At 42.2% G+C, this 21391-nt stretch overlaps 1 protein-coding gene across 1 annotated transcript in view; it reads right to left on the bottom strand.

Moving 5' to 3' along the window:
* The window catches only part of LOC126088352 (cilia- and flagella-associated protein 161-like), a 122515-nt gene that overhangs the window by 31506 nt on the left and 69618 nt on the right, over positions 1-21391 (bottom strand). The gene's annotated exons all lie outside the window — the stretch shown is intronic.

Raw genomic sequence — 21391 nt, 5'->3', positions numbered from 1 at the left:
TTAATGTTGTTCTTTGATGCTTCCAAGTATCTAAGAGTCCATCATAGAATAAAATTGTTTTCATACTTCATTCTGTGGACCTTTCAAGCATCTCAGTTCTTCAACTACTCATCTCCTTCTCTACTAAACACAAAGTTCTGTGTGGATGAGAGAGAGAGAGAGAGAGAGAGAGAGAGAGAGAGAGAGAGAGAGAGAGAGAGAGATGCAGTAATGAACATTATCAGCACAAAGTCACTTAATGTAAGTGCAGCAACAATATATATTCAAGAGGGTAATTCATGGAAAATAAATACATATACACAAATATACATACATGATTCTCTGCTTTGCTCCTCCCTTACTTCACAAGCCTACAAATGCTAAATTTACTTTCACAGAGATGGCTGAGTGCACTCTTTATCATACAGATATTTCATAAAATGTAACAATAAAAACACAGTATGCACTGTTACGGGACTTGATTAAATCACAGTTAATTCCACTCAGTTTCTTCGAATAGTTACACTTGATTTGCTTGCAGCATCATATCTAAGAGTGAATAACTGCCTAAAGTGATTCCATGGAAAACACAACTGCCCAACAAACTAAACTAGCTGTAGATTAGCTGGTACTGCCATGAGTTGGGTGACAAACACTACATAAAATGATACCATCATAGAGAACACAGCTGTACTCTACCTGATGAACAGCATTTGTTTAACTACAATGAGAGTGGTGTTTTTATGGAGCTAGTACTGCAAAATCATTTCAAAGGTTATTTCAGAGGAAAATAAACACCCCAGATGCTGTCATGCAGTAAAATATTCTAACAGAAAGGCCAAAAATGTGCAACGTAAAAAGGTCTACACTAAGACCTAAGTTAGCCTGCCCGGCTAGTCACGCATTCTAACGCGCTGCTTCCCAAGTGGGAAGGCGTGCCGGTCGCCAGCATGAATCCACCTGGTGGATTAGTGTCAAGCTCCAGTGTGCCGGCAAGCTTGTGGATGGTTTCCCATCTGCCTCGGTGAATGTAGGCTGATTCCCCTTAGTCCGCCTCAGTTACACTATGTCGACAGTTGCTGTGCAAACACTGTCTCCACAATGCGTGCAACATAATTACTCTACTATGCAAACATTTGGGATTACACTTGTCTGGTATGAGATGTTCCCCGGGGAGGGGGAGAGGAGGGGTGTCCACTGGGGGCCGAACCGCAAAATAACCTAGGTTTGTGGTGGGGCGGGTGGACTGCTGTGGCCTGTTGTGGGATTGTGAACCACTGAGGTCTACAGCTGGACAAAGCCTCTCTGTCATTTCTAGGTCCCCGGTTCAATACAATACAATACAAGTCCTAAGTTAGCTAGTTAGTTAATTTCATTTTCCACGGACTCCTTATGTCTACAGGATGACCATGGGTGAGTACCACAGATTGTAATTAGAGTACACTTCTGAGCAATGAAGAATAAAGACTTTCTTTCTTAAAGATGAGTTATCTCTCAGAACATTATTTTACATGAAATTGTTGAATGAAAATACCCAGTATCTGTAAAATAACTAATTTATCTTTCCCCAAGATTTGCAATGATTCTAAGTGCAAATGTGGCTGAACTAAGCTGTTTTATGAGTTCCAAAATGTGTTTATTTCCAGTTTAAATTCTCATCAATATGGATACTTAAAAATTTTTAGGCTTCTTCCCTATTTTTTATTTTCTCACCAAGTGTTACAATTACCACTGGTTTAGTACCCCTAGATATGCAGAGCTGCATATGTTCTGTCTTTTTCAAACTGACAGTGAGACCACTCACAGAAAACCAGTCAATGATACTTATAAAAATATTGTTCACCACTTCTTCTGTTGCTGTATGAGTGCTTGGATTGATTACAATACTAGTGTCATCCACAATGAGAACTAATTTCTCCTGTTGTATATTATTTGGTAGATGGTACACATACATGAGGAACAATAGTAGCTCTAACACTGAGTCTTGAGGAACCCATAGAAGATTTCAACAACGGTTGAATCACTAGGTAAAACAGCCTACATTCTTCTGGTTAGATAGGACACTGTCCATTGGTTGGCTACATCAATTGCATAAAAGCTCAGTTTATCTAGGAGAATACTGTGATTCACAGTCAATTACCTTAGACAGGTTGCAGAAAATCCAGCTGGTGGTATTTTATTATTTAGTGCTTGTAAAATTTGGTGACAGAACACACAAATGGCATTCTTAGTTGAGCAATTCTTCTGACATCCAAACTGTGTTTAACTGAGGATATTATTGTTGTTCATGTGTGATACTATTCTATAATGCATTACCTCCTTAAATTGTTGTGTAACAGGTCAATAGTTATTGGCATATCTCCTATCACCTTTCTTACAGAGGGGTTTAACAATCGCATATTTCAATCTCTCTGAAAAAATGCGTTATTGGTGATGCATCATATACACTCTTAAAAAAATACCCATGATAAACCACAAAACAATTATTCAGATAGGATGGAAATCGTTAGATGTGAGGTACATTTACAGACAAATAATTGATTACAGTTATACAGTTTGACAATGATTGATAGAGTTCTTGGATGCCCTCCCAAAGGGGTATTGTGCTGAATTATGTCCAAATGGCATGTTATACCGTCAAAATACCAAGCTGATTTGAGGGCCATCCCCATTATACTCCAAATGATCACAATCAGGGAGAGTTCCTGTGACCTTGCTGATCAAGGTAGCATTTGGCAAACATGAAGACAAGTAGTAGAAACTCTTACTGTGTGCAGATGGACATTATCTTGCTGAAATCAAGCCTAGGATGGCTTGCCATGACAGAATATTGTTAATGTACTGCTATGCTGTAAAAATACCATGGGGGACAACCAAAGTGTTCCTGCCATGAAATGGAATTGCAGCCCAGACCATCAGTCCTGGTTGTCAGGCCATATGATGGACGACAGTCAGGTTTGTACCCCACTGCTGTCTGAGGCATTGCCAAACACATACCTTTGCTGTTCACTGGAGCTCAGTTTGAAGCAGGCCTCATCATTGAAGGTATTTTTACTTCAGTCAATGAGATTCCTGGCCAAAGACATGTCTGGAGATGCCACAGAGAGCAGTCGGATACCAATCTGACTGTTGGCCTCAATACAGCCTGACAACTAGGAGTGATGGTCGGGGATGCCATTTCATTTCATAGCAGGACCCCATTGGTTGCCATCTGTAACACCCTTAAAGCACAGTGGTAAATTGATAATATTCCACTCCTTGTCTTGTTGCCCTTCACGGTAAGTTATCCTGGGCTTACATATCAGCAAGATAATGCATGACTGCACATGGAAACAATTTCTACAGCTCATCTTTATGCTTGCCAAATCCTGCCTTGGCCAGCAAGGTAGCCGGATCTCTCCAGAATTGAGAATGTTTGGAGCATTATGGGCAGGGCCAACCAGCTCAGAATTATACCAACTGGACAGAATTTGGTTTGATATCCCTCAGAAGGAAATCCAAAAACTCTATCAGTCAATGCCAAGCCAAATACCTGCTTGCAGAAGGGGCAGGGGTAGACCAAAGTATTACTGACTTGTTTCATTTGTGAAGCTCATCCTCTTAATATAAATCATCCAACCTTTCTGAAATTGTAATCATTTGTTTGTCAATAAATGTACATCAAATCTACCAATTTCCATTCCGTTTGAATAATTCCTTTGTGGTGCATGGCCTTTTTTTATCGTATTTCACACAAAACAGGCCTTATTGCATGGTAACAACACCATCAAATTCAAATGAGCTTTCAGTGTTGAGAGAATATACAATTATCTTAATTTTGGAAGTAGATATTGGTGATACATTCATATGATTAAATTTTATGAGAGTTGCTTTTTCAACATACTGCTGTGACTTTCTCTTGAACTGTTTATCTGTATATTTTCTACTAAATGTAGGGACTGATCATTTACATCCATTCCATTTGAGTCAATAGTGATGTTATCTTGTCTGAGGCCTGTTGTCCTGTCTTTCAGTTCATTCCACATAGCCTTAAGTCTGTTGTTGTTATTGATTTCTGATATAATATGCATGTTGTTTGATTTTTTTTACAATAATTTTTCCTACTATTTGAGCAGTTTTTGTAATGTGCAATTACTGCAGGATCTCTACTTGTTTTCCCCTTTTCTTTTCACATACTTTAATCCATCAAGTGAAACATGGTTTTTTACATGGCAGTTTGATGTCCTTTCTGATTAGCTTATGCAGGCAGCTATTTTCAAATGATGATGTGAATTTATCATAGAATAGATTAAATTTTATGTACTCTTAAAAACACCTGTTCTGAAGTCATTAATTATTCTATTGGTTTCCACTAAGGACAGGTTCTAACCACTATCTTACTTATCCTAACTAAGCATCATGATCACAGAGAGAAAGCTTTTGTTACTAGGAATACAGTTGTTTTTTCCTTGCTTTGAGCTTCATCAAAGAAAAGATTATCAATTAGGGTCCTACTGTCTTTATACACATATGTTGAAAAGTAAGTTACTGAGATCAAATTTCAGGATCAAAATAAGGTTTCCAGATCATTTTTTCTATAACAGTCCTTTAGAAAAACTACACTGAAATCACCACATACTATTAACTGCTTGCTCCTGTCTGACAGATAGCTTAATAGTGTAGTAAGAATCCCATATCTCTATTAAACAGTTGATAATTTCCCAGTGGGGATCTACACAGTTACAATTAAAAGTATTTTTCATTATTAATTCACAAGCACACATTATTATGTGCTGATCACTAAAAAATCTACTTGTCTCGAAGTTTTTGAATTTGTGTTCTATCTTAATATATGTAAAAACTTCTCCTTTTCACATATCAGTTCTACTTGAGTAATATGCTAGAGTGTAATCTTAAATATTTAAGTTTTCAACTCCAGTGGTTATGTAATGTTCAGATAGGCACCAGATGTCCATCTTTTTCAAGTTCTCTAAATTTTCTAAACAGATACGAAGCTCTTCTAGTTATTACTCAATTGCTAATATACTGATGAAATAAGCTAATCTTACTTTTCTGTGCATTCTTATGCATTTTGTGGGGCTCTTAATGTATTTTAACTTATTTCACAACAGGTTGCTTGAATTCTCATTCTAACCTATAAACATTTCCCCAGTGAAACCAGTATCCAAAGGAATCAAAATAAGGCTCTGGAGCATATGACATTCCCTCAGAAATACTGAGATCCTTTGTGAGCTTCAGTCCAAAGACTGGTTTGATGCAGCTCTCCACACTAGTCTATCCTGTGCAGTCTTCTTTTTCTCTTCATAACAACAGCAAATCTATAGCAAATGCCTTAAATTTTTGAAAAGATATTTCCGCCATTTGACTGTACATAATGCGTTTATTTCACTATCTAGATTGCGGCCTTAGGCCATATCCAAGTGTTACAATGTCAAAAATTGTCCGATTTGTGTCGGTGGATTTGACGTTGTAACAGTTAAAAAAGGCCTAAGGCCGAAATCTGAATAATGAAATAAACACATTACATGCAGTCAAATAGCGGAAATATCTTCTCTAAAATTTTACATCACTGTGGCTCCAGAAAAAGGAAAAAAAATCCCCCGTTGCCTTAATGACATCAATCCAGAGTTGCGCAATGGATCCGATATTTTAAGGGCATAGTTTGTTTATTTTTATTATCAATTGTTTTCTTATTTATTTAGACTTTATATTATTCGCAGCTCAATACTATATGATGATCTCCACTTCTAAGGTGCGCGGTTCGAATAGTAATCTAATTTTCCCTGATTACTTTAACTCACTTTCCTCAATATGGACAGGCCGATGCCCATCTCCATCCACGTCTAAATAATCCAGCGCTATGCGTTGAGTGATCTGGATATCGATGGGGCATCTTTTCTTTAAATCGTAGAGTAAGAAAGCTGTTCCAGTGGTAGGAGATTGCAAACTACCTTTCGGCCAACAGCATTAAATTCCTACGAAAATGATAATAGTCTGAAGTCTGCCAGATGAGTGTACTGAATTCAACCAGTTTTAATGAATAAGTGTCTTTCTAACCCGAATAAACATCTGAAATCTCGGTTACAAAGCCAGTGCATCGTGTGCTGCCAACCAGGAGTACAGTAAATCTTGTTTACAAATTTACATAAAGGATAACGCATCGGCTGCATAGTACGAAAGTGCGTTGCCACTCAAGTCCGTCTGTTGCAGGACCCTACAGCATATTCTAAGATCAAACATTATAACGTTCCTGGGAGAAAACATGCTTATCTCATAGAATCGGAAAGGATTCAGAAAAAAACGGTCCCCAGAACACAGCTTACTTGGTTCAAACATGACATCTTGCAACAATAGATGCAGGTGAACATGAAGATTTCTTCCGTCTAGATGCAATAGTATAGAGGATCTGTAAAAATAAACGCTGGAGGAATATTTGGTTAATAGAAACAAGTACATTAAACTGGACGTTGAATGTTCCATAGAAACAGATTTAACAAGGAAGCGTAATTGCTCCTCTAATGTTTACACTACACATGGTGTCTCTGCTAAGAGTCGTCAGGCACATTTTCTGTGCTGTTTCAGCACATATTTGCAATTTCGTATTTGCATTGGGTAGCTGGAGTGAGCCCAAACAATTGATACTCGTCACGTCTTTCATGCGATGCCCAGTGACAACAGAAAGCGTCGGTTTGGTTCAAATGGCTCTGAGCACTATGGAACTTAACATCTGAGGTCATCAGTCCCCTAGACTTAGAACTACTTAAACCTAACTAACCTAAGGACATCACACACATCCATGTCCGAGGCAGGTTTCTAACCTGCGACCGTAGCAGAAGCGCGGTTCTGGAATGAAGCGCCTAAAACCGCTCGGCCACAGCGGCAGGCCAGCGTCAATTTGCTGTCTACTGTGTGTTAAACTGCGGACCTAGAAACGATGGAGATGCTTAGTCCCTCCATAGCCCTCAGTAGTTCACAACCCTACAACAAGCCACAGCAGCCCACAGACTCCACTGCCGGCCCCAACAGAACCCCCAACAGAACCCAGGGTTACTGTGCGGTTCGGCCCCCAGTGGACCTGCCCGGGAACGTTTCATATCAGACGAGTGTAACCCCAAATGTTTGTGTAGTAGAGTAATTATGGTGTACGCTTACGTGGAGACTGTGTTTGCGCAGCAATCGCCGACATAGTGTAATGCTCGGTTTACACTAGCAAGTTATTGCAGCGATTTACTTGCGCGGAGGAACTTGCCGCGCGATTTGCGAGTGTAAACATATCGCCAAGTCGACTTGCGACCGTAGCAATTTATTGCGAAAGTGACCTGCTGCACGTTTTCCGCTTCCAGTGTGAACACCACGCAAGAAGTATCTGCAAGTAACTTGCAGCTTTTAGGATTTATTTCTATTTCTTGCAAGTAGGAAGCGCAAGTTATAGTAAGTATGTCGTCTGCATAACATTCTTGTTTAACATTTTACTTAATGTGGTGACTTAATTTTATACAACCTTCTTACGTATTATATGCAAACAAATTTCAGAAATGGAGGAGAAATGGGAATGGATGAAGCAGGATACAGAACATTTTATTGAAGCTGTGGAGAGCTTCCTCGAAATATGGGACGTGCATAACCGAGACGTAAAGGATGGAGTGAAGGAGATGAGCGCATAAATGAAATCTCGTCGATATTCGACACATCTGTGAAAGAAGTACACAGAAAAAGTAGTATAACTCGAAGACACAACCCCTTTGCCACCTGCATCCACTCGCTTGTAGTTTTAGGAGTCTATAAAAAGACGATGTGTAATCATTACATGTTCTGTTTAATTAGCTTGTCACTTTCCATTTTATGAGCATCAGAAAAAAAAAACATTTTTATAAGCATATCATTCTGTAAAATGCAATTTATTTCAATAAAAATTTAATTTCATTATTGTGTTTTCACATACCTTCAAATAATTTTCCCTTTTCAAGACGTCTACATACATCGGGTACGATCAGATAAATCGTGCTGACAGCAATATGAAACAAGTACATTAGGGACTTGTATGAGTCTCCTACAAAGAAAAGATTTCAGAATTCAAACTTTTTTTTGGTTGTATGTTTCACATAAATAAATGAAAAGGCGTATTTTATTCGTAGCTCACATGTAGCTCTAGATCGTAGAGTGACTAGCAAACGTTCCTTTGGTGAAATAGCAGTACGGAAGTTTGTGTCTCATTTTTATATGACAGGCGCTATTAACGTCAACAAACACTCCAGATGATTTGAGAACATTCTGCAGAAGTTTTCAAAAGTATCCATGCCCTCGATACTAAATTCTTGCAAAAGGTTATTATGGGCACCATTCTGCGATCTTCTCATTATCCGCTCTCTAATCCAAATGCTTCTGTTTTTCTTTTTCATGTTTTTCATTACAATTACAAGAGCTGTAGCATATCCCACCCACCTACTTGTCATTTTATACTTCGGCTCACACTCGTAGTAGTACTGAAAGCATATGTAAACCGTATCAGCAAGGTGTTGATGCAAGTTTCTTGCCAAAGAACTTGCGGAAGAATCTTGCTTAATTCTTGCGCTGCTGTAGAAACAAAGCTGCAAGCAGCTTGCAAACTTGCAGCAATAACTTCTGCAAGCGGCTTGCCAGTGTAAACCCAGCTTAACTGAGGCGGAATAAGGGGAACCAGCCCGCATTCGTCGAGGCAGATGGAAAACCGCCTTAAAAACCATCCACAGGCTGGCCGGCACACTGGACCTCGACACTAATTCGCCGGACGGATCCGTGCCGAGGACCAGCACGTCTTACCGCTCGGGAAGCAGCGCGTTAAACCGCGCAGCTAGCCGGCCGGGCTTGCTTTCCATTACAAACAAAAACGGGACTCCTTGGAAGAAAGACAACGTTGTCCTCGTGATTCCCAGTTGCGTAGATTTAGAGGTCCTGCATTGGAAGAATAATGTGTTACCATCTCGAGCAGAAATGAGAAAAGTGTAGGAGACATTAGGGCGCTTACGGAGCCATTTAAACAATCATTTTACTCTCTTTCAATACCCGAATGGGAGAGAAATTATTCACTGTACTGGTACAGTTTACCCTCAGCAATGCACTGCACAGTACCACGCGCAGTATTTATATAGGGATAGAAGTTGGCGCGTCATTTCTTTAAGAAGGTAATTGTAGTAAACGTAGAGCCGGTGGAGAGTTTGTACTGCTTGCTACTGCTGCAGACGAGGGACGTGCCCAGCGTAGCGGGGAAGGCGCAGTGCGAGTGAAGGCGGAATGTCGCCGGCCGCGCCGCGCCGCTGCGTTTCTTGCGACAGGGCGACCGACTCACCTTGGGGAACGCGCCGTGCCTTACCCGTGTCGCTCGCCGCACAGTGCCCACCTGGACTGCCTGGTGCCACGACTCGTACAACCGCTAGCATTCAATCTTCAGCTCTTCTCCTGCACCGAGTACCATTCAGCTCCAACATTCTATTCGACAATGGGCTTCTAACGGCTGCCCTTGCAACGTGTATGTCACCCTGTTTTCTAGCTGCGAAGCACACCGCTGCTAAGATGTTTTATGATCAGGCCTGTCATTACCTTTCAAAAGACTGTAGCTACTGAGGGTCACACCGAAGGTTTTAGCGGCATCTGTTGCAGTTGTTGTTGCAATTGCCAGTCCGAAGACTGGCTTGATGCACATATCCGTGCTAAACTCTCATATAGAGTCTTCTCGCCGCGCGGGATTAGCCGAGCGGTCTGGGGCGCTACAAAAAATGGTTCAAATGGCTCTGAGCACTATGGGGCTTAACATCTGAGGTCATCAGTCCCCTAGAACTTAGAACTACTTAAACCTAACTAACCTAAGGACATCACCCACATCCATGCCCGAGGCAGGATTCGAAACTGCGACCGTAGCAGTCGCGCGGTTCCGGACTGAAGCGCCTAGAACCGCTTGGCCACCGCGGCTGGCTAAGGCGCTACAATCGTGGACTGTGCGGCTGGTCCCGGCAGAGGTTCGAGTCCTCCCTCGGGCATGGGCGAGTATGTTTGTCCTTAGGATAATTTAGGTTAAGTAGTGTGTAAGCTTCGGGATTGATGACCTTAGCAGTTAAGTCCTATAAGATTTCACACACATTTGAATTTTTGAGTCTCCTCGTTTCTGTACAAATACTGCGACCTACATCTACGTGGACCTGCTTACTGCACTCAAACCCTGCTTCTCATCTACCATTTTTACTTTCCATACTAAACGTCCCTTACCGAGTTAATTATTCTTTGATGCTTCAGAAAGTGTCTCATTAATCAATACGTTCTTCTGGTCAGGCTGAGCCATAAATATATCTCCTCTCCCCCAGTTCAGTTCCGTATCTCATCAGTAATCTGATCTACGCATATAATCCTCAGTATTCTTCTGTACCACCACATTTCAAAATCTGCTACTCTCTTCTTGTCTGAACTGTTTAATTTCACGTTTCGCTTCCATATAAGGTTACACACCAACCTGATACTTCCAGAAAGGATTTCCGAGCAATTAAATTTATACTGTTTTTCAGAAATGCATTCTCCATATTGCCAGTTTGTATCCTACACTACCTGATAAAAAACATCCGGATACATATAAGTGAACATAATACGGGGAACGTCCACTCTTCGCCTTCACGAAAGCTTGAAGTTTGCCGGGGGCACTTTCAATAAGGTGTCGGAATGTCTGTGGAGGGACTCCAATCTGTTCTTCTCCAAGAGCCGAAACGAGAGAAGGAAGTGATGTTGGGCAATGGGGTCTGGAGCGAAGTCGACGTTCTAACTCATCCCAAATGTGTCCCACTGGGAGCACCTCGGGATCCCAAAGCAATCCATTCCATTTCAGAGATGTTACTGTCCACAAACCAGTCCCTTACAGATGCTGCTTTATGACGACGGGGTGATCTCTCATGCTGATACAATTAATCACTGTCTACGAACTATTCCTCTACTGTACTCAGCAGATAATGTTGTAAAATGTGTTCATATCCTTCCGTATTTAGCGCTTCCTTAAACGCAATAAGGGGCCACACACTAACCACGAAAAACACCCCCATACCGTAACACTACCTCCTCTATACTTTACTGTTGCCAATACATATGATAGCATGTAACGCTCTCCAGGTATTCGACAAACACAAACCCTTCCATCGGGTTGCCACAGGGTGCACAGTGTGATTCACGTCCAGCCGCCTCGTTCTTTACAGCACCTTAAGTGTTGGCTTACGAGAAGCTGTTGGACCATTTTTTTTAGCTCTCTACTCAAAGTCACTGAGCTAGATGACTGGTAGCACTTTGAAACTCACGAGTGATTCCTTCCGCTGATTTTATGCAATTCTTTACAACCACTCTCTGTAATGCTCTACGGTCACTGTCCGATTGGTTGGTTGATTTTGGGGGATGGAACCAAACAGCGAGGTCATCGGCCCCATCGGATTAGGGAAGGATGAAGAAGGAAGTCGGCCGTGTCCTTTCAAAGAAATCATCCTGGCATTCGCCTGAAGCGATTTATGGAAATCACGGAAAACCTAAATCAGCATAGCCGGACGCGATTTTGAACCGTCGTCCTCCCAAATGCGAGTCCACTGCGCCAACTCGCTCGGTCCCTGTCCGACAATGTATGAAGTCTGACTGGTCTTGTCTTAGGTGTGGTTGTTCCTTCATGTTTCCACTTCTCAATCAAATGACCAACAGTCGACTTGAGCAGCTTCAGGAGGGTTGAAATGTCCCCGATGGATTTGTAATTCAGATGTCAACCAATGCTTAATCCACGTTCGCCGCGCGGGATTAGCCGAGCGGTCTTAGGCGCTGCAGTCATGGACTGTGCGGCTGATCCCGGCGGAGGTTTGAGTCCTCCCTCGGGCATGGGTATGTGTGTTTGTCCTTACGATAATTTAGGTTAAGTAGAGTGTAAGCTTAGGGACTGATGACCTTAGCTGTTAAGTCCCATAAGATTTCACACACATTTGAACATTTTTTTTTTTAATCCGCGTTCGAAGTCAGTGAGCTCTTCTGGCCGACCCATACTGCTGTAACTGCTTTTCGACTGACAACACAACATTTCCTGGTTCCTTCTGTACTGCCGGATCCGCCAATCGTGACATCTAGTGGTCAATTTCGCATTACAAAGTGGTATCCGGATACTCCTGATCAGGTAGTGTACATCAGTTGCTTTGCAATGCAAATAGCAGAAATCATTCATTACTTTTAGCATCCTTAGCATCGCAAGACTTAATCTGACTACATTCCATTACCCTTCTTTCGCTTTTGTTTATGTTCATCTTATAACCTCCAAGCCATTTGCCGTCTCTGACACCCAAATTCCATATGTCAGATACTCAGATCGGTACCAAACGATGTATGTCGATAGAGAATCAACGAAAATACCGTCGTTCTATGTGCTGGCGTCCAGCAGAACATGCGTAAACGGCAGTTAAAAGTAACACTTGAACTGCGGAGCACAGGACAATGGTATCTGTGAGTTGTTGATTTACAAATCTCGCGTGGGTGAGTTCGCAGAGCGTGAGGTCATCGTACGAAAGCTTCCACGCTCAAACCCCACTGATGACAATTTTTGTTAACTGTTTACGCTTGAACTGTTATATAGGAAAACATTTTGCTGAAATATAAAAAGACATTTCGGAGTTTGTAGCTGTCTTCTTTTGGCAGTACGCTTTCGCTTCGTTATTTGAAAGTAAATTTGTACAGGTAGGTGTGGCGTTCTGTCGCACATGTTGGTTTGAGCGCGGGACCTTTCGTACAACGACCTCACGCTCTATCAGCTCGCTCACACTAGATCTTCAACAGAATTATTCACAGATACGCTTTTCCTGTGCTCCGTAGTTCTGGTGTCACTTTTAATTATCATTTACGCATGTTCTATTGGACGACAGCATACAGCACGAATTTTCGTTGATACTCTATTACGGTGTACAATGTCATCGCAAACCTCAGACTTATTATTTCTTTCCCCTGAACGCCAAATTTCTTCTTTATTCACATTACAACGGCTAAACCAAAAATATACCCAGTACAATACAAAAAATTTCATTGTATAAGAGGAAAGCGAAGGTAAGTACCCAATATGGTCGAAATAGTAGCTAATAACAAAGCAGCTGAAGAAATGTAAGATTTTACATATTTGTACTGTCACAAGTATCGTTGAAAAGCTACATAAATTTCAAGCAGTGTGTGGGATAATAAACAGAGCACTTCAGCAAAAATCCTGAAAAGGTACAAAAATTTAATTTCATAAAACTATGGAGATACCGTTACTGTTATGTGGAAGTGAGAGTTGGATAAAGAAAAGAAAAATGACAGAAAAATACAAGTACCAGAAATGAGACTTCTGGGGAGACTAAAGGGCGACTAAGAGATTTAATAAAGAATGAAGATGTTCGATATCAGTTGAGCGTACATGCTATTAATGAGGAAATTACTGAATACAGAAAGAGGGGGAACAACACGAGAATCGAATGGAAGATGAAAGAGTACTGAGAACTACAACCTGAAACGTCGACTAAGGAAACGATGTGCATAAACTTTGTGAAGACGGCACAAGAATACGCCTTATATATAACACGACGACAGACTGAATAACAGCGGGGATGGACTACGACCCTGTCTCACTCCCTTCTCAACCACTTCTCCCCTTTCATTCCTTCGACTCTTGCAACTGTAGTCTGGTTTCTGTACAAATTTTAAATTAGTCTTTCGCTCACTGTATTTTATCCCTTCTGCCTTCAGAACTATAAAGAGCGCTCAAGTGATCATCTTCAAAATACTACTACCTACATGTAACTTTCCGTAGAAAGACTTTACGTCTATATTACGATTTATCGTTACTCTGTCGCGTAAAGGTGCTGTACTGTAGTATAGTTTTCAGCATTTCTTCAGTTATTTAATCATGAGTTCAGAATGCTGGTTTTCTTCCCCACAGCCCGTGGCGGTTACAAGTCAGCCGGGAGGAACGGCGGCAGGTGTAGCGCACGTTCCGCTTCTCTACTGTCACCTGCCCTCGGCCGCCCATGTCCTGAGGCCTGGTTCTCGCTTCCAACGATTTTTGCTGCAACGTTACATACGTATACAGCCTCCGCCATTCTGGTATTTGCGAAAACTACTAAGAACAATCTCGTTGTATGCAAGCACAAATAACAGAATATACGCAGATTGTACACAGATTACAATACGACGTCTTCCATAACGCACAGAAATTTTGTCATATGTAGATGCTGTCAGAGGCACAAATATTAGCAAACTGTCAGAAACAGAAAGTTACCAACGCCGTAATGCTCAACTCCGTTCCCAATCAACCCTGTACTAGTGCAATGATTAGATACACTAACAGTGTTGAAAGCAACTGAATCCTGTAACACTCAAGAGAGCCAGAGTCTGGCAGAGCCTAAATGGGTTCTCTGTAGTATTTGTAAATGAATTAGCTCCAGTATTAATTCAATAATTTAGCACAGATCATTAGAATAGCGGGCTGTTCCCAGTGAGTGGAAAAGAATATCTGAAATAAGGTAGTAGAACTGAAGCACAGAACTACTGTCCTATAACCACTCATCACAATTTATAACAGAATTGTTGCTATGAACAAAGTGATCTCCGAGGAAAAAATCATAAAAATCACCCGTGCACTCTTGACATTTGATACACTAAGAGCACTGGATAGAAACAACAATATGGATTCGATGTTTCTAGACTTGCAAAAAGCTTTCGATACAATACCACACCGACTCATATTAAAAAATTTATTTCGCACGAGCAGTCTGAGCAAGTCTGTGACAAGAATGAGAAGTTCTTAACTCCGATAAGGCCATTATTGTTCATGTTCGATAATACTGACTGTGAGCTGACTGAGTTGGTAAAACTCTCAGTAAAGCACAATACAGTTACGAGTTGACTGTTGCTCCATGAGCGAGGAGGTAAAACAGAATAACCCCTTCAGAGTCCCAGAAGACCGTCGCCATGACTTCACCGCCTCACGGTGCGGCTTTGAACGTTTTCTTCGGAGGAAAGTTAGCGTGGCACCAGTTGCCGTTTTGTTTCCAGTTCGAAGTGGTGAACCCATGTTTCATCGCCTGTGATGGCGTTCGACAAAAAATTGTCACAGTCAGCCTCGTAACGAGCAAGCAGTTCCGCACACATGGTCCTTCGTTTCTCTTTATGGTCTTCTGTTAGGCGGCGAGGAGCCCGGCGGGCACACACCTTTGAGTACCCCAACTGGTGGATGAATGTATCAGCACTCCCAACAGTGACATCCAGAAGTGCAGCGAGGTCTTTGTGATCCGTCGATCGCCTCGAATGAGAGTGTCCGCACGTTCCAACGTTGCAGGAGTCACAGCTGTGTGCGGCCGGCCGGCGCACCTGAGATCGGACTGGTTTCCGCGACCTTGTTGCGATGATGACACACCGTGCTGCTTTTCATTGCCAAATCTCCACAGACCTTTTGCAAGCCTTATGAACATTTGCGATGCTCTTGTTTTCCGGCAAAAGAAACTCAATGACAGCTCGGCAGCTCTCTGCTTGGGACGCATCTCTGTTGCATACACCTCTCGGAACTTCATGAAACTATAGGAGCTGAAGCGGGGATTTTCCACGATGCCCGACAGAAAATTCTGCATTTTTTCAACCGAAATTGACGGAGAAAAGAACGTTACATTACTTATTAAACGCGTCTCGTTTACAGCCGTCTTCTAATCTCACCTTCTTAAAAACACTGCCAATGTTTTCAAATACATCCACAGCACTCGGTAGTTTTACAGTAGCTCCTTGGAGAGCTTTTATGACCAGGTTGATACTAAAAATAATTTGAAACCAGACTACTGGACAAAAATATTTCGAATTCTTGTAGCTTTCTTACAATATTAGTGACACTGACTTTGACATGTGTAAAGAGGCTACAAGGTCTCTGGCTTTCCGAACGATTACTCCTGAAAGGTTTAAAAGTAGGTTTGGATAAACGTTTCCTCAAATTCCCCGCCGATAGAAAGACGCAGAAAAGAAATAGAAAACTCCTTGTGCTGTACTGAAAAAGTTGATAGTCATAGGACATGACACCGCTGCATCTTTCACGCTAAGATGTAAAGAATGAGCCCCAAATGGAATAAAATAATACTCGTAGATTACAGTTTTTAATTCATTTTGAACTATTTTTCCCTTGTCATATTCGAATCGTTATCATATTTTTGGCCTCGTGTGTAATCCACATGACTCTGTTGTCTCACCATCTCGTAGTGCTTTAACTGGAATAAATCCAATTAAATGTTCTTCGATAATAATGTCTGCACCAGGCTCTGGCTGATGAACGACCATTTTCTGTGTAACTTAAATCAGGATTAAAGTCGAAAGTAACGGTGAAGACTGCTGCTTTTTTTTAGCTCGGTTACAATGAGATTTTGGATACGCACAATAATAGAGCAATGAATGATATTTTGTCAATTAATGGTGCTCTTTATACAAAAGGGCTCTCCGGCGCTCCTAAGGCGGTCGCTAGGAGCTCCAGCCGGCCCTGTTCCCCAGATGCAGACGGAAGTGTGCGGCTGTCCCGCTGGCTAGTGATGCGGGACACGGAAGCGTAGCCGGGTAAAGCCCGGCGCGGCGGGTCGACGCACCGTTCACCGGCCCGAGGCTGCTCCCGCGTGCCGCCAAATGACGGCCTGCCACTGCCAGCGGGCCCCGTCAACCACGCGGAACCGAAACCCGTGCTGTCCGCCGGTGCGTGCTGTCTAGCAGCAAGCGCTGCCTGCACAAATCCGCAGCGTGTCCGGGCTGGAGGTATACACAAACAAATCCTTCTGAAAAGAAAAGAACTCTGAATTTTATCTTGCTGGACAAGTGCGAAATGGATAGAGGCACTCTCCAAGATGTGATCCTCACCATGCAATGAACAGCGCTGAATCGCGAGGTGCATGCGCGCCACTGACAAGGCAGTCCTATCTCGACATATTGGCGAACTACGCATTTCCACAGATGCCTTCCACCGCTCTATTTCAGCGCATGAGGTTTATCAGGGGCATTTTTACGTAACAAAGATTCGAGTTCTGGTAGATTTGACGCAACGTGTCTACGCCGCAGTAGAGGCCGTAACAGAAGTTAAGTACCATTTCGATATCTGTCGAGCCACAAATGATGCCCACGTCTAACTATACCAGCAAGTTTCAAAATGTTTGAGCTCCTTTGTGCAATGTTGGACAAATAAAGTTATACCCTCTAGTAGGTACTGAAATATGAGCAGACGTTTTTGTATATCTCTAGCTCCGACATCCTGTATTACGATTACCCTGACGCGTGCGATGCAAACGTTAACAAGTACATAGATCGTAGAAAATCGTGATGCACTCAGTTTCCGACAAGGCTAATATACAGAAAAATGCAAAATAACATTGAGCAAATGTTGGATGTCGATTAGTTTGTGTTTAAGAAAGGTAAAGACAGCAGAGAGGCATTTATGACGTTGCGCTTGATAATTGAGCCAAGACTTAAGAAAAATCAAGGCGCCTTGACAGGATCTGTCGAGCTAGAAAATACAAACAGGTGCAAAATGTTCGTAATTCTCTGTAAAACAGTAGTAAGCTATAGGGCAACATGAGTAACATACCACATGCACAACGACCAAGAGGGAACAATAAGATCAGAAGACCAGAACGAAGCGCTCAGATTAAAAATTGTGCAAGTTAGGAATGCAGCTTTTGTCCATTACTGTTCAGTGTGTACACTGAGGAAGCAATAAAGCAAGTAAAAGAGAGAACTCGGAGTGGGATTAAAATTAAGGGTGAAAGAATATCATTGATACGATTCGCTGATGACATTGCAATCCTCAGTGAAATTGAGGAAGAATTACTGGATCTGTAGAATGTTATGAACATTCTAATGAGCACAGAATGTGGATAGGGAATAAACCGAAGAAACACGGAAGTGATTATGAGTAGTATAAATCAGATTAGCGACAAACTTAACATCAAAATTGGGGACGCCGAAGTAGATGAAATGAAGGAATTTGATTATGTTGAAAGCAAAGTAACCCATGAAGGACGTAACAATGACGACATAAAAAGCAGATTAACTTAAGGCAGAAGTTTCTGAGAATAATACGTTTGGAGCAGAGCATTGTATGGAAGTAAATCATGGACTGTTTGAAACGTGGAAAAGAGGAGAATCTAAGTTTTGATATGTGTTTCTACAGAAGGATGTTGAATATCAGATGGACTGGTAAGATAAAAAATAAGGAGGTTGTCCGCAGAATCAATGAAGAACGGAATAGATGGAAAAACATTGACAGCAAGAAGGTATAGCATGACAGGATACGTGTTACAGACACCAAGGAATAACTTCCATGGTGCTTGAAAGAGCTGTAGAGGGTAAAAACTATAGGGAAAGACAAAGATTGAAATACACCCAGAAAATAATTGAGGACGTAGGTTGCAAATTCTACTCTGAGATGAAGAGGTTGGCAAGGAGAGAAATTGGTGGCGGGTCGCATCAAGCCAGTCAGATAATTGACGACAAAGAAAAAAAAAATTGAACTGAGTGCTAGTAATAAGGAACTAAAGGTCGAAAATGAATATTTGGTTTTTAAAAAAATTCTTGGCAGATTAAAACTGAGTGCAGTACTGGGACTCGGACCCGGAATCATGTCTTTCGCGGTCAGTGCTCTTACTTACTGAACACGACTCACGACCTCACTGCCCTACTTCTTCCAGTCCCTCTCACCTAATTTTTAAACGTCACATAAGTTCTCCTGCATACATTGCAAGACTATAAACCATTCCTGGATATCGCGGAGAGAGGCATAGACACAAACCAGGGCATTGTTCTCACAATTTCATTGTGTAGCGGAGTGTGCGTCATGGTGGAGTAAAACTTTGTGTGGGACCAAGAGAAGTAGAGCTCTGAGGGCTGGTCGTGAGTAGTGTTTCGGTAGCAAGAACAAGAAAATCTGTTACGATTTGCCTCGCACAGTCCGGCCGCGCACAGCTGTGACGCATGCAATGTTGCAGTGTGGGGACACACTTATTCGACGGGATCGAAGAATAACAATCAAGTGATGACACACTTGCCCGTAAGTTAACGTATTCAACGGGTTGTTCCCGATCGGTTCCTCGGAACCTAACTGAAGAGCATACAGAGGATCGTTACGGGAGATGAAACACGGATTCACCACTTTCAGCTGGAGGCAAAATAGCAATCTCTGAACGGGCAACCACGCGCCTCCTTCGCAGAAATAGCTCAAAACAGTATTCTCATCTGGTAAAGTCATGGCTACAGTCTTCTGGGGCGCTGAAGGGATTATTTTGTTCGATTTTCTCCCTCACGGTCAAACGATCAACTCCGAAGTCTTTTGTGAGACTCTTACGAAACTGAAGAAAATTACGGCGTATTCGAGGTAATAAAAATTCGAAACCTCTTCTTCTTCTTCTTCTTCGCGATAGCGCAAGACCTCGCAAGTGTGCGCCAGAGAGGACACAAAAACATCAGTGGACTGTTCTTCCACATCCGCCCTACAGCAGGTACCTCGCGCCTTCTGACTTCCATCTCTTTGGTCCTGTCCGCCGCTCGTGGTCTCGCGGTAGCGTTCTCGCTTCCCGAGCACGGGGTCCCGGGTTCGATTCCCGGCGGGGTCAGGGATTTTCACCTGCCTCGAGATGACTGGGTGTTTGTGTTGTCCTCATCATTTCATCATCATCCAGGAAAGTGGCGCAATTGGACTGAGCAAAGATTGGGTAATTGTACGGGCGCTGATAACCACGCTGTTGAGCACCCCACAAACCAAAAAATCATCTCTTTGGTCCACTGAGGGATGTACTCCAGGGGAAGTACTACAACAATGACGGGAAATCACTGATGCTTGGCTGAGAAGCAAACCAGTAGAGGGATACAATGACGGCTACAGTCTCTCACGGTAAAGAAGTGTAATTCCATAGCACTGAACGGAAATTACGTAGAAAAGTAGGATTTTATTAGTCAATGAATTGGGGAACAGTGTGGTGTCAGTCAATCATGAATGAAATCACCCGGCTTTGGCAAAAATAAAGTGCTGCAGTCTGTGGGTGTGGTGGTAGGTACGTAGTGTACCAGTATAATTTCTCTCCCCCTCTCCACCCCTGAGCCTCTTATTCCACTAACCGATGGCACGCACGAAGAAAGATTCTCGGTATCTCTCAATATGGACCGAGTTTCTTTAATTTTAACGTCACGGTATACTGAGGAATTCGGTGCCGCCACTGTTGTTCATCATCGCCTTGACGTCACTGTCAATTGTCTTTGTAAAACAAATCTGGGCAATGAAACAGCGAGAAATTCTAGAATGAAATTTTCACTCTACAGTGGAGTGTGCGCTGATATGAAACTTCTTGGCAGATTAAAACTGTGTGCCGGACCGAGACTCGAACTCGGGACCTTTGCCTTTCACGTGGAAGAGCACTTGCCCGCGAAAGATAAAGGTCCCGAGTTCGAGTCTAGGTCCGGCACACAGTTTTAATCTGCCAGAAAGTTTCAGCGAGAAATTATCAGAAAATATTCTGCATGCTATACATGAATGACATGAAGCTCTACGGAAAATCTGAACTGAAATCCCGTCTCTGGCGAACGCATTCCGAATCTTCAGCAATGACATCAACCTGAAAATTGGCTTAGACAAGTTGCCCACATGGCACTAAAGAAGGGCAAAATCTCAGAAGCATCGAAATGCTAAATGGACAAGCCAGCAATGGCCACCAGCCTAAAGCATACAAATAGATACACATTTTGCAATTGGACAACATCAAGCATGGGCATATAAAAGTGCGGCCAGCAAAAACTACATCCAAAGGATCAAACGTATTTGAAAAGGAAACAGAATGATAGCAATATAATCAAGGAATTAAATACCTGGGCCGTAACTGTCATAATACACACCACAAGCATCGTGCACTGGACACAAGTAGAGCTGGATAAACTAGATGGGACAACAAGAAAACTAATGTAATTTCACCGTGCATTTGTACTTCGCAAATACGTCGGTAGGCTGTGCTTGCCGAGAAAAGCAGGCGCTAGAGGGTTTTTGCAAGTGAGGCAGGTAGTGGAAGAAGAAAAGCATCATTGGCAGACTGTGTGAAAGGTAGCTAAGAAACAGACCTGACTCACATCAACAACAGTAAACTTCTCAAAGAGCAACAAACCAAGAATTAATATTGGAAACATGCATTGGCAGTATTTAGATACCCCTCAAAGATAAAATAGACAAAGAAAGGCTTGACCTTTTCTGACCGACGGAACCCTAATGAAGGGATCTGGAGGACTACACACCTACTCACAAAATTTAATGATATCAAAATACACTGATGTGCAAAATTTAAGGATGAAAGTAACTTTCGCGTGATTTGTGACTGCCAAGTAACAGAGCTCGACGAAACTTCGGCCATACATACAG

Source organism: Schistocerca cancellata, chromosome 6, assembly GCF_023864275.1.
Source record: "Schistocerca cancellata isolate TAMUIC-IGC-003103 chromosome 6, iqSchCanc2.1, whole genome shotgun sequence".
NCBI lineage: Eukaryota > Metazoa > Arthropoda > Insecta > Orthoptera > Acrididae > Schistocerca > Schistocerca cancellata.
This window is presented reverse-complemented; position numbering and strand designations above follow the sequence as displayed.